General features: G+C 40.1%; 2 long non-coding RNA genes across 5 annotated transcripts in view; both read right to left on the bottom strand.

The window, feature by feature from the left end:
• The window catches only part of LOC140689257 (uncharacterized), a 67,951-nt gene that overhangs the window by 55,138 nt on the left and 152 nt on the right, over positions 1-12,661 (bottom strand). The gene's annotated exons all lie outside the window — the stretch shown is intronic.
• Positions 11,671-12,649, bottom strand: LOC140689258 (uncharacterized). Of its 3 annotated transcripts, none has more exons than XR_012064135.1 (2): positions 12,541-12,649; positions 11,671-11,827 (listed from the first exon to the last, which is right to left on the bottom strand). It is a non-coding gene; the product is annotated as an uncharacterized lncRNA (long non-coding RNA). The 3 variants fall into 3 exon arrangements; XR_012064134.1 differs by lacking the exon at positions 12,541-12,649 and adding an exon at positions 12,063-12,453; XR_012064136.1 differs by lacking the exon at positions 12,541-12,649 and adding an exon at positions 12,151-12,453.

Genomic DNA, 12,661 nt, shown 5'->3' with positions numbered 1-12,661 from the left:
CATGAGCAAAAAATTGGAGGAGTGAAACTACGTCTATGCTCGCAGGCAGTGAAACCTCGGGTGTGGCTGAAGAGCGGGGTGCAGGAGGGAGCAAGAGGAACCAGCGTGAACTGACTAGTCTCAAGTATACGCCAGACATTTTCAGATGTCTCCTCATTTCATCCTTTCAGCAACCCTTGAGGTGGTGTCTATTGCCCCTATTTTACCAAGTTCTCAAAGGCGGAGGCCATTCCCTCCATTGTACCATGGGCAGGATGAGGCGGAGACGGTGGCAGAAGGCAGAGGGAGGGAGGTTGCCCACCACATAACCAGTTTCCACTCAACTCAGAAGGCACAGGAAGGGAAACCACCCAAGAATTCTGAGCAAAGAATGGCATGATTGCCTGTGAATTCTAGAAAAATAATGCTGGTGGTAATAGAGTATTCTTTCTCTCTCCTTCATTCATTTAATTAAAATATATATATTTAAAACTTACTGTGGGCCAAGACTACCTACCAAGCCTGTTGGAAAAAATGTTTGAGGCCAGACACAGCCCCAAATCTCATGAAGTTTCCAGTCTCTGGGTGTGGGCATATAATATGTAGCTTACATATGCCTTTCTCTATGTATATATTTTATAATATACACATATATGGGATGGTACATAACAGGAGAGTAAATATACAATATATAACAGGAGAGTAAACTTTTAAATTTTAACTATCTTTTAGCTCACAAAAATAGTATGATAACATTTTTTCTTTTAAAATATTATCTGTATAGTCTAGATATTAATCCCTTATTAGATATATAATTTGCAAATATTTCCTATTTTGTAAATTGTCTTTTTATTCTGTTGATAGTGTCTTTTGATGCACAAAAGCTTTAAATTTTCATGAAATCCAATTTGTCTGTTTTCTCTTTTTATGACTATGTCTTTGGTGTCATATCCAAGAAACCACTGCCAAACCCATTGCCATGAAGATTTTTCCTATTGTTTTCTCAAGAGTTTTACAGTTTTAGGTCTTTGGTCCATATGAGCTATTTTTTTTTAAAACAATCTTTTTATTTTTTCTTTCACTTATTTCATTTTATTTTATTCTATTTTGAGGAGGAGGTAATTTGTTTGTTTGTTTGTTTATTTATTTGCTTATTTATTTATTTATTTTTAGAGGAGGTACTGGGGATTGAACCCAGGACCTCACATATGCTAAGCATGTGCTCTACCAGTTGAGCTATATCCTCCCCACCATTTGAGCTAATTTTTATACATGATGTAAAGTAAGGTCCAACTTCATTCTTCCTCAGGTGGATATACAATTTCCCCAGCAATATTTGTTAAAAAGACTGCCCTTTCCTCATTGAATGGTCTTGGCACCCTTGTTAAAAAATCGCTTGACCATATATTCAGGGTTTATTTCTGGGCTCCCTATTCTCTTCCATCTGTCCGTATGTCAGTTCTAGGCCAGTACTGTATTGTTTTGATTACTATAGCTTTGTAGTAAGTTTTGAAATCAAAAAATGTCAGTCCTCTGACTTTGTTCTTTTTCAAGGTTGTTCTGGCTACCCCCCACCCCGAGATTCCATATGAATTTTAGGATGGGTTTTTCTACTTCTGCCCCAAAAGCCATTGAGATTTTGAAAGTGAATCTGCAGATTGCTTTGGGTAGTATGTACACAGCATTTTGAATGCACTAATTGCCACTGAATTGTACACTTTAAAATGGTTAATTATATGTTATGTGAATTTCAGCTCAATTAAAAAAAAGATTGGGCAGTGACAGGTATGGGGGACACTGCATGAGGCAGCTGAAAGGCAAAGGAGGTTGTGATCAGAGGGAGGAATGCTAGAGCTGAAGACCCCAAAAGCAAACACTTTAGGGTAGGTGAGGGCCTCTGGAGTAAAGCTGCAAAAATGCTTGACAGCTAAGGTGATCCAAAGGTTGTCTACAAAGACACTGACATTACAAGAAGATTCAAGATTACAATTTCAGAAGGATACATGCCCAGCTAAGAATAGTGATTATCACTGGAATGGGGTGGGTATAGCTAGAATTATAGGGGAATTTTACTTTTATGGTATCTTTTTAAGGAGAAAGAAGAATTAAAGTTGTTTTAAAGTTGTAATAAAGGAAATTTAATTTAGGAAAATAAGACAATGAACTAAGTGCCTTTTTTTTTTTTTTTCAAATCACCGTGGGAGTGGCAGGAAGGTGTTAAATGATACAGGCATGGATAGGGAGTAGGCATGCCAGCTGGCTTAATCTCTTATTTATTTTCAGAGTAATGGTCTGGCAGTAATATTGTGGAGCTGGGAAATGGCCAATCCTGCCTCCCAACCTTGAAGTATACGAGTCCTGGTAGAGTAAACACCTCTCAATTCAAGACTGAGGCAAGGGAAGCTCTGTTCCTGTATGATAGCCAGGTTTCACTTAAGGCAAGGAATGGGGAGTCAGGCTGGTGCCAGGGAAGGATTTGTTCATCATGAAATTGGGGTTCCAGAGAAAATAGAAAAGTGTGAGAAGGAAAGGAACAGCTGCAGAATGAGTGTGGAAAAGCACAAGGCAGCCTGGGGACCGGTGTTCGGGATATGACAGAAGACCAGAGGCATTTACATTTTAGGTACTTATGTAGTATGGGAATAGGTGGCTCAGTGAGGAATAGTGGCCTTAAGGGCCCAGAAAGACCTGTGTTGTCAAGATTAATAACAGTGGAACAGGCCTCCTGGGGTCTAAACAGGATATTGGACTTTAGCAGACCACTATGGGTAGTAGAATTTGGGTAGACAAGAAAACAACAGTAAGGAGTCCCAGAGGCAGCCAGTAGCATGGATAACTCAAGGACGCATGAGCAATCCAGACAGACTAAAGTTGAAGATTTGTGTGGGGGATTAGAAGGCTGGCTCCCAGGGGTGGGGCTGAGTTCTGGAGAACCTCATAAGCTAGCAGAGGAGTCCAGACATGATTTGTAAGAAACAAAGATTCATTATGGGTTTTTATCAGTGGAAGGATGGACAAAAACAGCATTTAAGGAAGATTAATGTTAGAAATATCCATGCAAAGTGGACCAGAGCAGGAAAAATTGGGCTTGCTTCAGATTCTGCAATTATCCAAACATGATGTGGGGCAGGATTAGACTAGGGAGGAGAAAAAAAGATAATTGCAAAATAAAAACAAACAGAACTTGCTTTACATACGGGAGAGAGAAAGAAAAGAAGGGATTACAGTTTTTCAAAAATTTGAGCCTGGCTGAGAGTTCTATCAAGAATGGGCAGGGGAGACTTGGAAGAGGACAATAAGTTTAGGGTGAAGGAGTGGATGGTAATGAATTTAGGTTGGGATCCAGATTCCTTTGAATCTTACACTAAATGAGACTTTGCATCTAGATAAACAAATCTTGAGTTTGAGATAGACACAGGACATCCTAGAAAAAAATGTCCTAGAAGCAGCTGGCCACTCATAGCTGCACTTGAGTGACAGAATAAAACTAGTGATACCAATTTTGGAGTCATAGGAATAATTTTGTCAAATAATTCTGTAAGAGTGGATGAATTATCCAAGCGAGAGGAAACAGAGTGAGAAGACTAAAGACCTAGGAGGAGATCGCAGAGAACTGAATCAAGAGGCAGAAAAGAGCCAGGAATTTTGGCTTTGCTATTTCCTAGCTATATGAACTTGACAATATATTGATCCTGTCTGGGTCTCAGGCTGCAGTCATATCAAGGCTTGATGGGGTGGAGGTGGGGTGGGGGTGGGGTAGGATCTGCTTCCAAGCTCACTCACATGGCCTCTGGTCCTTGGCTTTGGCTGGAGATCTGGGTATCTTACCATGTAGGCTTCTCCATAAGGGCACTTACAACATGGCAGATGGTTTCTCTCCAAAAATGAGTGATTAAGAGAGGATGTTTAAGACAAAGCCACAGTCTTATAACCTAATCTGAGAAGTAACATCTCATCACTTTTGCCAAATTCTATTCATTACAAACAAGTCAGTAAGTACAGCCCATATTCAAGGGGGAAGCAGACAGGATGGAAGAGGACAGGGCACAACCACTCAAGTAATGACAGCAATTTAACACCAAAATGGTGGAAGATTCACCTCCTAGTTGGCCTTAAGGATTAAGAGGTTTAACTTCTAGTAAACCTTGAGCTTCATTACAAGCTCATTGTAACAGTGTGATCAAATAACATGCCCGCAGGCACCATGACAGCCCCAAGGCTAACCACAAAAGGCCAAAGAGTGGGCGTGGCCCAATTCCTGGTAATCTCAGCACCTTCCCTAGGGCAGTTAGAATGGTTTTACTTATAGGCATGTGAAGCTACTGAGCCCATAAAAAGTGGCAACACCATGCTTAGCAGACTTTTTTCGCTCCCTCCTCTTTGGAGATGGCCCGCACTCTGTCTATGGAGTGTGTACCTACTTTTACTTTAACCTGAGCACCTAATTCCCACACCTCTCTCCTTGCCTTTCTCTTGCCTTACACTCTATGCAGTATGTATCTCTCTAAATAAATCCACATTTACTCAATGGTGGCTTGCACTTGAATTCTTTCCTGCACGAAGCCAAGGACCCACACTTGGCGGGGCACATCCCAGGGGCTCAACCGAGACCTGGGACACTGCCCTCTTCATGCCCCACATCCGTTTTCCTGCATCATCTCGGTTATACAAGGGTGTGAATACCAGGAGGCAGGTTTACTAGAGGCCATTTTACAGACTGTCTGCCATAATATCTAACATTTATGTTCTTAGACAGTTATACTCGTTTCTTTACTTTTGTAGCTAGTTCACCTACATTGGCAATTCAATAAATACCGAATCCACTGCCCTGGCCACAGGCACAGTTGGGGCACAAAGAATGCAAAAACCAATCTTACTTAGAGGGAAAAGACACAGAAATTTCCAGGAAGGAAATTATGCTTGCACTGATTCATAAAGAATAAACAGGAGTTTATCAGGAGACAAGATGGCCAATGTAAAAGTTACCTGATAATTATAATTTTGACTGTGGAGTTCTTACACAGTGATTTTAAAGCTGAGTGGAAATTGGCAGGCATGAGTAAAATATTTCATAATTTGAAAAATCTCCAATCTTATCAAAATGTAAAACACTGAGTGAGCCACAGGATTTTATCATTTGATTTCAAATACATCTTCAGAAACCCTAATAGTTTCACTTCGTCTCCCAGAGCTTGATAGCATTTACAGAATCAGCACTCTTCAGTTTCATCTGTTTTCTAAAAATATTTTTATGAGCATACTGATCAACTAAAAACTTGCATGAAATAGTTCAGAAATTTCTTTAAGATTACAATTTAGAATGCACCTAGGAAAAACACAAAGGCTATTCTCCCATTTTCAATGCTATTATTCTTAAAAATAAAGCTGAAATTCTAGTTTTAGTATTCATTGTTCATCTTACTAATTCTGGGAACTCTGTGGGGCCTCCATAGTTGACCCACATTCTAGTACCTTCTTGCTTTCTTCACATATACATTCAATATTTTGGATGCTTAGGGTGATGAGTATGGCTGAACTTCAAATAAGCTGGTTTGGCAGTTTCCCAAAGTGGCAAAAATGACAGAACACTAAGGAAGTTTCCCAAGGGCTTCTCTCCCCATGACTAGGGCCGTCATTATAGAAGAGGTACTCCCATATTCTTCACTGTTAAGTCTGGATTTACTCTCTGGGGCTGTCTGATCACCCAGCCTTTGGCCCAGTCTCATCCGACTCCCCCAGATCTAAGTAAGTAATGAGAGGGCAGAACAGTGATGGGCGGCCCTAAGTAAGGCCAACTCATCATATTCGGAAGAATATTGATTTTGCTTTTGTGACCATTGTTCTCTAACAAGTAAAAGGTTTGGTTCATCATTTTACTGTAGTATCAGCAACCAAATGTTGGATCCCAATGCTTGACAGTCATGTGACTCTGCTGCCAATGGGTACGGTGCCTGGGAAGCAAGAAACATGCCACAACACAGACTCTCTGTGTTCAGTCATCTCCCACTCAAGGGCTGCTGCTGGCAGCTGGAAATTTGATTCAGGAATCAATGCTCTGTTAAGCACTATTGTTTTCATGTACAAAGAACAATGGCTGAGATTGTTTTTTCTTTTTAAAGCACTCTTGATGTTATACTATTATAGTGTCCCTCGTTTTCTATTCCTTCACTCTCTTTGAAAAGCAAACACTCTTTTCTTGGTAATTAGGCACACAAATAAACATGAAACATTCTGTTTTTGTTTGACAGTTATCTCTACTTTCATGACTACAGTTTAAAAAAATACTATTCATTCCTCTCAAATTAGATACAGGCATTTTCTTTTTCTTTTCTTTTCTTGTTTTTTTCCTATTGTAGGCTATTGATTTCTATGGGGGGGGAGGAGGAATCAATAATGGCCAATCACAGATTTTAAAAATCCTAACTTTAGTATGAACAGGTAAAGAATTATAAAGAAATAGAATGTTTTAATATATTAATATGCAATCATCATATTTAAAGTTAAAGTAATGCTAAATTTTGCTGGTTTTAAAAAATAATATTTAATGACTAGAAATGAATATGTTTCACCTTTCATTGTGGTTAAAAAAGGAAAGTGTCTAAGAGGTCCCTCTTCCCCAACATCCTCCCAGGGCAGAAATCCCCTCTCTCTGAGCAAGTCCAGTGACAAGATAGCTTTCTGCTCTATGAGATAATCTAGGCATTGCCAGTTACTATATTGATAGGAAGTAATTAGAGGTCTATTGCAAGGCACCATGCTGAGTATTCTGTGAGATTAAAAAAAAAATAAGAATCAAAATCCTTGCCATAAAGCAGTTCAGTATCTTGTTCACAAAGTTCAGACAATAATTACAATAACATAAGAGAAGAAATTAAGAAGACACAAACCAAAGCTTGTGGAAGCTTAAAGGGAGGAATGAGACAGCACATCTAGTCAAGGGAACCCACTGGTCCTAGCTCTGCCATCTGGACTGACACTGTAGTTTCTTTCGTCTACTTGTAGAGCTGGACGTAGTCTATGAATGAGTTCAAAGAAGCTGAGGGGCCTGAAGCTTGGTCTTGGGCATTCGACATTTTTGGGTATGAATCTGGACCTTCTCTTTTCAGCTGGGTGATCTTTAGCAAGTTACATTCTTCACTGTACTTCTGTTTTTTCATTTGTAAAATGGGCATTGTCAGAACTACATGAAAAGCTTTTTGGAGGGTTAAGCAATAATAGAAAAGGCTTTAGCATAATGCCTGGCACTTAGTGCATTAAAAAATAGTAGCTTTTGCTTTTACTTTTTTTTCATTTTCCGTCTTTTTCTCCCCCCTAATCTATCTCTAACTTTTTTATTATTCCTAATAATACATGGTTTTCTAGACCTTCTCACCTTTATGGCTATCCTCCTCCAAACTATCTAGTTTTCATTCTTCTGTACAATGTGCTATCTCAAACTTCATAACAAACCTTTCCCCCAAACAGAAAACTACAGTTGGTGTCTGATCAAAATAGTAAATAAAACTGTGACCTCCCTCTGACCTGTACTTTTATTAATGCAGCCCCAAATTATTGCATTCAAAATTTTTTTTGGTTTTGATTTTGTTTTTTAGCAATTCCATGCCTTTGTTGGTTCACGGCAAGTTTGTGGCCAACTACCTTCTCTAAGTACTATTTAGATAATGAACAATCAGGCCACTCCTGTCTTGTGCTTGTGCAACTGATTTTCTGAACCTAAATGAAGACCTCTTCCTTTCCCTCTCCTGTGGAGGCCTGGATTCTTGGCTGCAAGTAACAGAAAGCTAGCTGAAACAAACTTAAATAAGAAAGACGAACTTCTTTGTTGGTATATCTGAAGAGCAAGAAAAATGGGACAACTGGAATGCTGACTCTCTCTTCTTCGTGATGCGCAGTGGCTTCATTTTCTCATAAAGATCTCTTTTGGGACCCCTATGCTGGCAGCTCCTGGCTCATACTGTCATAACTTGAGCCACAGAAGAAATGATTCCCTCATCCAGTCCTCCTCCTTCCAACCAAGGAAAGAGTGATCTGAATCAAGCATGCACCAATCGTTATTGAGCTGCCTCTGCCCCCAAGATAGGGTGAGAAGTTGTCAACCCTTAAATCGGTTACCGTGTCCAGGGAAGCCATGGTTGAGAAAATGGTGGTTCCCAGCAGAATTCAGGGTATGGCAGGGGAGACATTCTCCCAAAGGAATGAGGAATACATTTTCTAAAAGAAATGGAGGTTGCTTAGAGTTAAGTGACTTAGCCAAGTAGGGCCAAGATGAAATGAAGGTTTTCAAACTACTATTAAATTATAGATTGTTGAATTACACAAAAAGCTTAATCATTCTTGTGAAATCAAGCAATTTATATTTCTTCTCCCTATTTTAGTAAAGAAAGAACTAATCTTTTATTGTCTTTACTGCGTGCACTTTTCTTTTAGTTAATATTAGGTAATGCAAATTTAGATTGATAAAAATGTTTATAAGAGAACTTGTAAAACTTCAAATTAAATCACAAAGTAATCCAAAAATTCCCATTAAATAAAATGTACCCCAAGTTAGTTACTAACATTTACGTGCTTATGTGACAGCACTTAGGCTAGGTTATTTATTAAAAACAAAAAACAAAAAACCCCAAAACCAGAGCAAACTGTGATTCAAACTGGACAAAAATAGATTTCAGAGCTCCTATTTTCTATGACCAAAAAGTTTAGGATATCTGCCAGGCAGTTGTTTTGGGATAGAGGCATACAAGCCTATCTTGCCATGTATTACCCAACACACAAAACACTTCTATCTGGTGATGCCCGGCAGCAAAATGAAAATGAGGTTAATTTTCCAAGGATTTCCAAACTTCCAAGGATTAGATGAAAATATAAGGGAGCAAATTCATGGGTTATATCATGTTTATTCTAGTCATGCATGTTATATTTATTTGTAAAACTGGATCATTGCTTTGCCCTCTTACTTAGGTTTCAAAATAGTCCTAAATTAACAGTGAGTAATCTGTTATTTTTCAAAGTAATAAAGATGTCAGTGTATTGCTTATGACTTGCTTATCTAAGAAATCATGCAAATACCAGCGAGAGGTAAAATGTTGACCTATATATTCAATGACATACAGAGGCAGTGAAATGAAAACAGAAAATAAATCTTTTCCCTTATACCTGGGTTTGTATCTGGGCTCTATCACATCTCTACTTGCCAGACATACCCCTCTATAGTTCAAATTATCCTGTGGACAAAGATAAGGGTGATAGATGTGAGTGACTTCAGGTCAGTGCTGGGATACAGGGCACTTTGTCTGGAATGTTGCATTACCCTGCTGACCTAAATTTTGTGAGAAGAAGAATTAACCATGACAATAAAAAGTCTCCTTCCAAATAAAGTGATACTTCATCTGAGGTGAAAATCAACCTAGGTAAAGGAATTACAACTCTGAAAGATTATAGCAGATTCTTAGCAAATAAAGGATAGCCCTTTATATCAATTCTGTTCGAAGAAAGAGTGGTATGTAATCTGAACTCTGTACTCAGCAAAGTAATTCAAAGACACTCATTTTTACTAGCATGTGAAAGTCACAGTAGCAGATTCCTGATGTGAAAGTTAGGTTTTTGGAAGATTATTAGTGCACAAAAAGATGTAGTGGACAACTGAAATACCACAACATTTTAAAAATGTGAATGTTTTAACTATTCAAAACCTATATATTTTGGTTTTCTATATAAAGAGTACTCTAAGAATGTACTTTAGTAGTAGAAATTCTTATTAAACTCTCTTTAAACATTCTCACTAAATTAGGGTTTTCTCACTCAATTACCATTGGACTCTATTTTGTCACATTTATATATATGACTACAAGATATTTCTATTATAAACTGGTGATTTTAGGTTTGCCTATTGTCTTTTGAGTGACTTTATCAACAATCTAATTTATTCAGGCCTTTATACCTATTGGCACAAAAGCAAACAAGTTTCAATCAATACATCAGGATGATCTAAGTGTAAATGGTATTATCTCATTTTATCTTAAAGCTCTCTGTTTAGTGATGATAATACTTTCTCTGGCACTACCTATGGTTTTGTGTATGAGTAACCTGACTTGGCAAAAGAAACAAAACCTCAAACCCCAAGCACAATTAAATCTGCTGTTCTCATTAGGAAGCTATCACTCTGTTAAAGTTACACACTATGGTGTCTAGTTCACTGCAGTACAGTTTTTAAGATTCAGCTGTATTCATTAGAAGCTACCATATCCTTTAAATCTGAATACACAAATACTAATCATGAGGGCACATAGTTCAAACAATAAACTGTAGAATTGCTTTATGGTGTAGTCCCATACTCTCCCCTTTTCTAAAATCTAAATCACTGGGAGTTTACCCAGGACCTGCCATTTGCCAAAAACAAAACCCTCTTTTCAGCCCGTTTCTGGCATACGACATCCTGATCATTTCATCTTAGAACATCCTCCTTGGATGGCTTGCCATTGTACTACTCTGATTTTCCTTCTTCTCTGGCTGGTCCTCTCGCTGGCCTCTTTTCTCTCTGGCATTTCTCTAGGTCCTGTGCTTATATCCTTTTTCCTGTAGACCTTAACATTTCCTTAATTATCATGTCTGTAGGAAAGGATCCCAAAGTCACAGCCAAAAGGGCTCCAAATTTCCAGGAGCCTATGAACCATCTTTACATGCGCATCTCATCAACAGCTCAAACTATGCTCAAAGAAGGCTCATCTTCCCTCCAAAATAGGTCCTTCTATTTCTATCTCTGTCCATGATTCCAGAATTCTCCCTGCTGATTACTTTGATATCCCCAAATCATTTGACACCTTCTCCTCTCCTTTGACATTCAAGATGACCTTTACCTGTTCTATGCCTTTTCCCTCCCATCCATTCTGAATCATCTTGTACTCTTCTTAACTGCTGTTAAGAGTCTCCTTCACTATTTCTCTCCCTTTCTGTCTTCGTGTTGATGCCAGAGTAATCTTTTAGAAATAACTTTGAGTGTATCATGTCCCTGATTAAATGGTTCCAGACTGAAGTCCAAGCTCTGACCCCTTCTTGATCTCACCCTAACCCACCTTTTCAGTCTCATTTGCAACCATGCCCTATGTTGGAGCCAGAAAGCTCACTCACAGTTCTCTGCACTTCTCTCACCTATTTCCCTTGTCTGGAATATCTGCTGTCAAAATCATTTATTTCCTATGTCTGTAACGTCTGCTCTCAAAATCTATCTCTATGTTTCCCTAGCAGCCTTTCTCTCACTTAGCTGCAATCATTTCCTCCTTCACCAGGTTCCATGCAACATTTGATCTATTTATCTGTCAACAATTTAGTTATTTTGTATACTTGTCTTATTTCCCCTGCTAGACTGTAAGCAAGATTTCAAGTGGTGTATTCATTCCTAGCCCTCCTCTCTCCACCAGGGGGTCTAGTAAAGTGCTGTGCTTATAAATGTTCTGAATTGGAAATGATTTTTAAGGAATGAAAGAGAAAATTAAGAGCAGAGTGAAAAAAATGTAAATACGATATCAGGAATAGAGTTCACAGCTCCTGATTTCTATCTAATACTTTCACCCCAGGTTCCCCATTTCAGCGCTGCTACCTTTCCACTCAGGAATGCTCTCTCGCTTCCTTTTTAATTTGATGATTTATTAATCAACCATAGTGCTGTCTACAAAGTAAACAGACGGTGGGGAAGTATGAAAGTGAAAAAGTCAGGGTCTTTATTAAAAGATCTTGATTTTGATCTCGACGGGTGTGTCAATACACATTTCGTTTGTGCCGCTGAGTCTGTCTCAGTTGCAAGGCATTATTAGCCCGGGAGGACTAAGGGTTTCTATCAGCAGTGTGAAGACATCTTAAAAACATGAAAATAAATTAAAAGCTATGTAGGTCGTCTTAGGTTCGCCAGTAAAAATGTTTGTTATAGAATAGTAAAATTAAAATGACCACGAAACAAGACGTAAGGGGATTAAAATAATCCCCTGGTAACATCAGTAATGCCCTCTCCAACACAGGTCCTTCACCAATAAGGACTGGGTCTGACTGCACCAACCCTTTCAAAAACGAAGACAAAAAAATTTCTACTGCACCATACTGCAACGTTCGAGCACTGGGGACATTCCCACGCGGTCACGAGCCTCTGCAACACCCGAGCTGTCCTGGCCATTAGGAACTCACTTCCAAAAAAGAGCGTCGCATCCCGTGGGGGATGGAGCCTCATCCTGGGAGGGCAGTCCCCAGGCGTACCCCCCCAGAGTTCTCACAAAGCAGAGAGCTGTCGACAGGGGAAACTCCGAAGATCGCCCACACAGGCCGCCCTTCTACCCTCTCTAAGCAATGCACGCGTCGCGCCGCCCCTAGCCCGGGACTGAGATCCGCGCCGCGACCGCTGGGCCCAGGTCCTAAAGCGCCCAGGCCGGCCTCAGGCGCGAGCGTAGGCGCCGGAGGAGCGGCCGCGCAGGCTACACCGCGCTCCGTGCGAGCCACCTCCCTTCTTCCCCGCCCGCCCGCCCCCGACCGCGTCGCTGGGGAGCTATGGAGGGCGGGAAGCCGCGGGGTGGCGGGCACCTGCACCGCGGGGTCGCTCCGCCCCGCCCCCTTTAGCTCCCTCCGCGCCGTCTCCCCTTCTCTTCCGCCCCCTCTCTTTCGGAGCCGCAGCCCCGATCCCTCCGGCTCGCGCGGCAGCCCG

Source organism: Vicugna pacos, chromosome 25 (genome assembly GCF_048564905.1).
Source record: "Vicugna pacos chromosome 25, VicPac4, whole genome shotgun sequence".
NCBI lineage: Eukaryota > Metazoa > Chordata > Mammalia > Artiodactyla > Camelidae > Vicugna > Vicugna pacos.
This window is presented reverse-complemented; position numbering and strand designations above follow the sequence as displayed.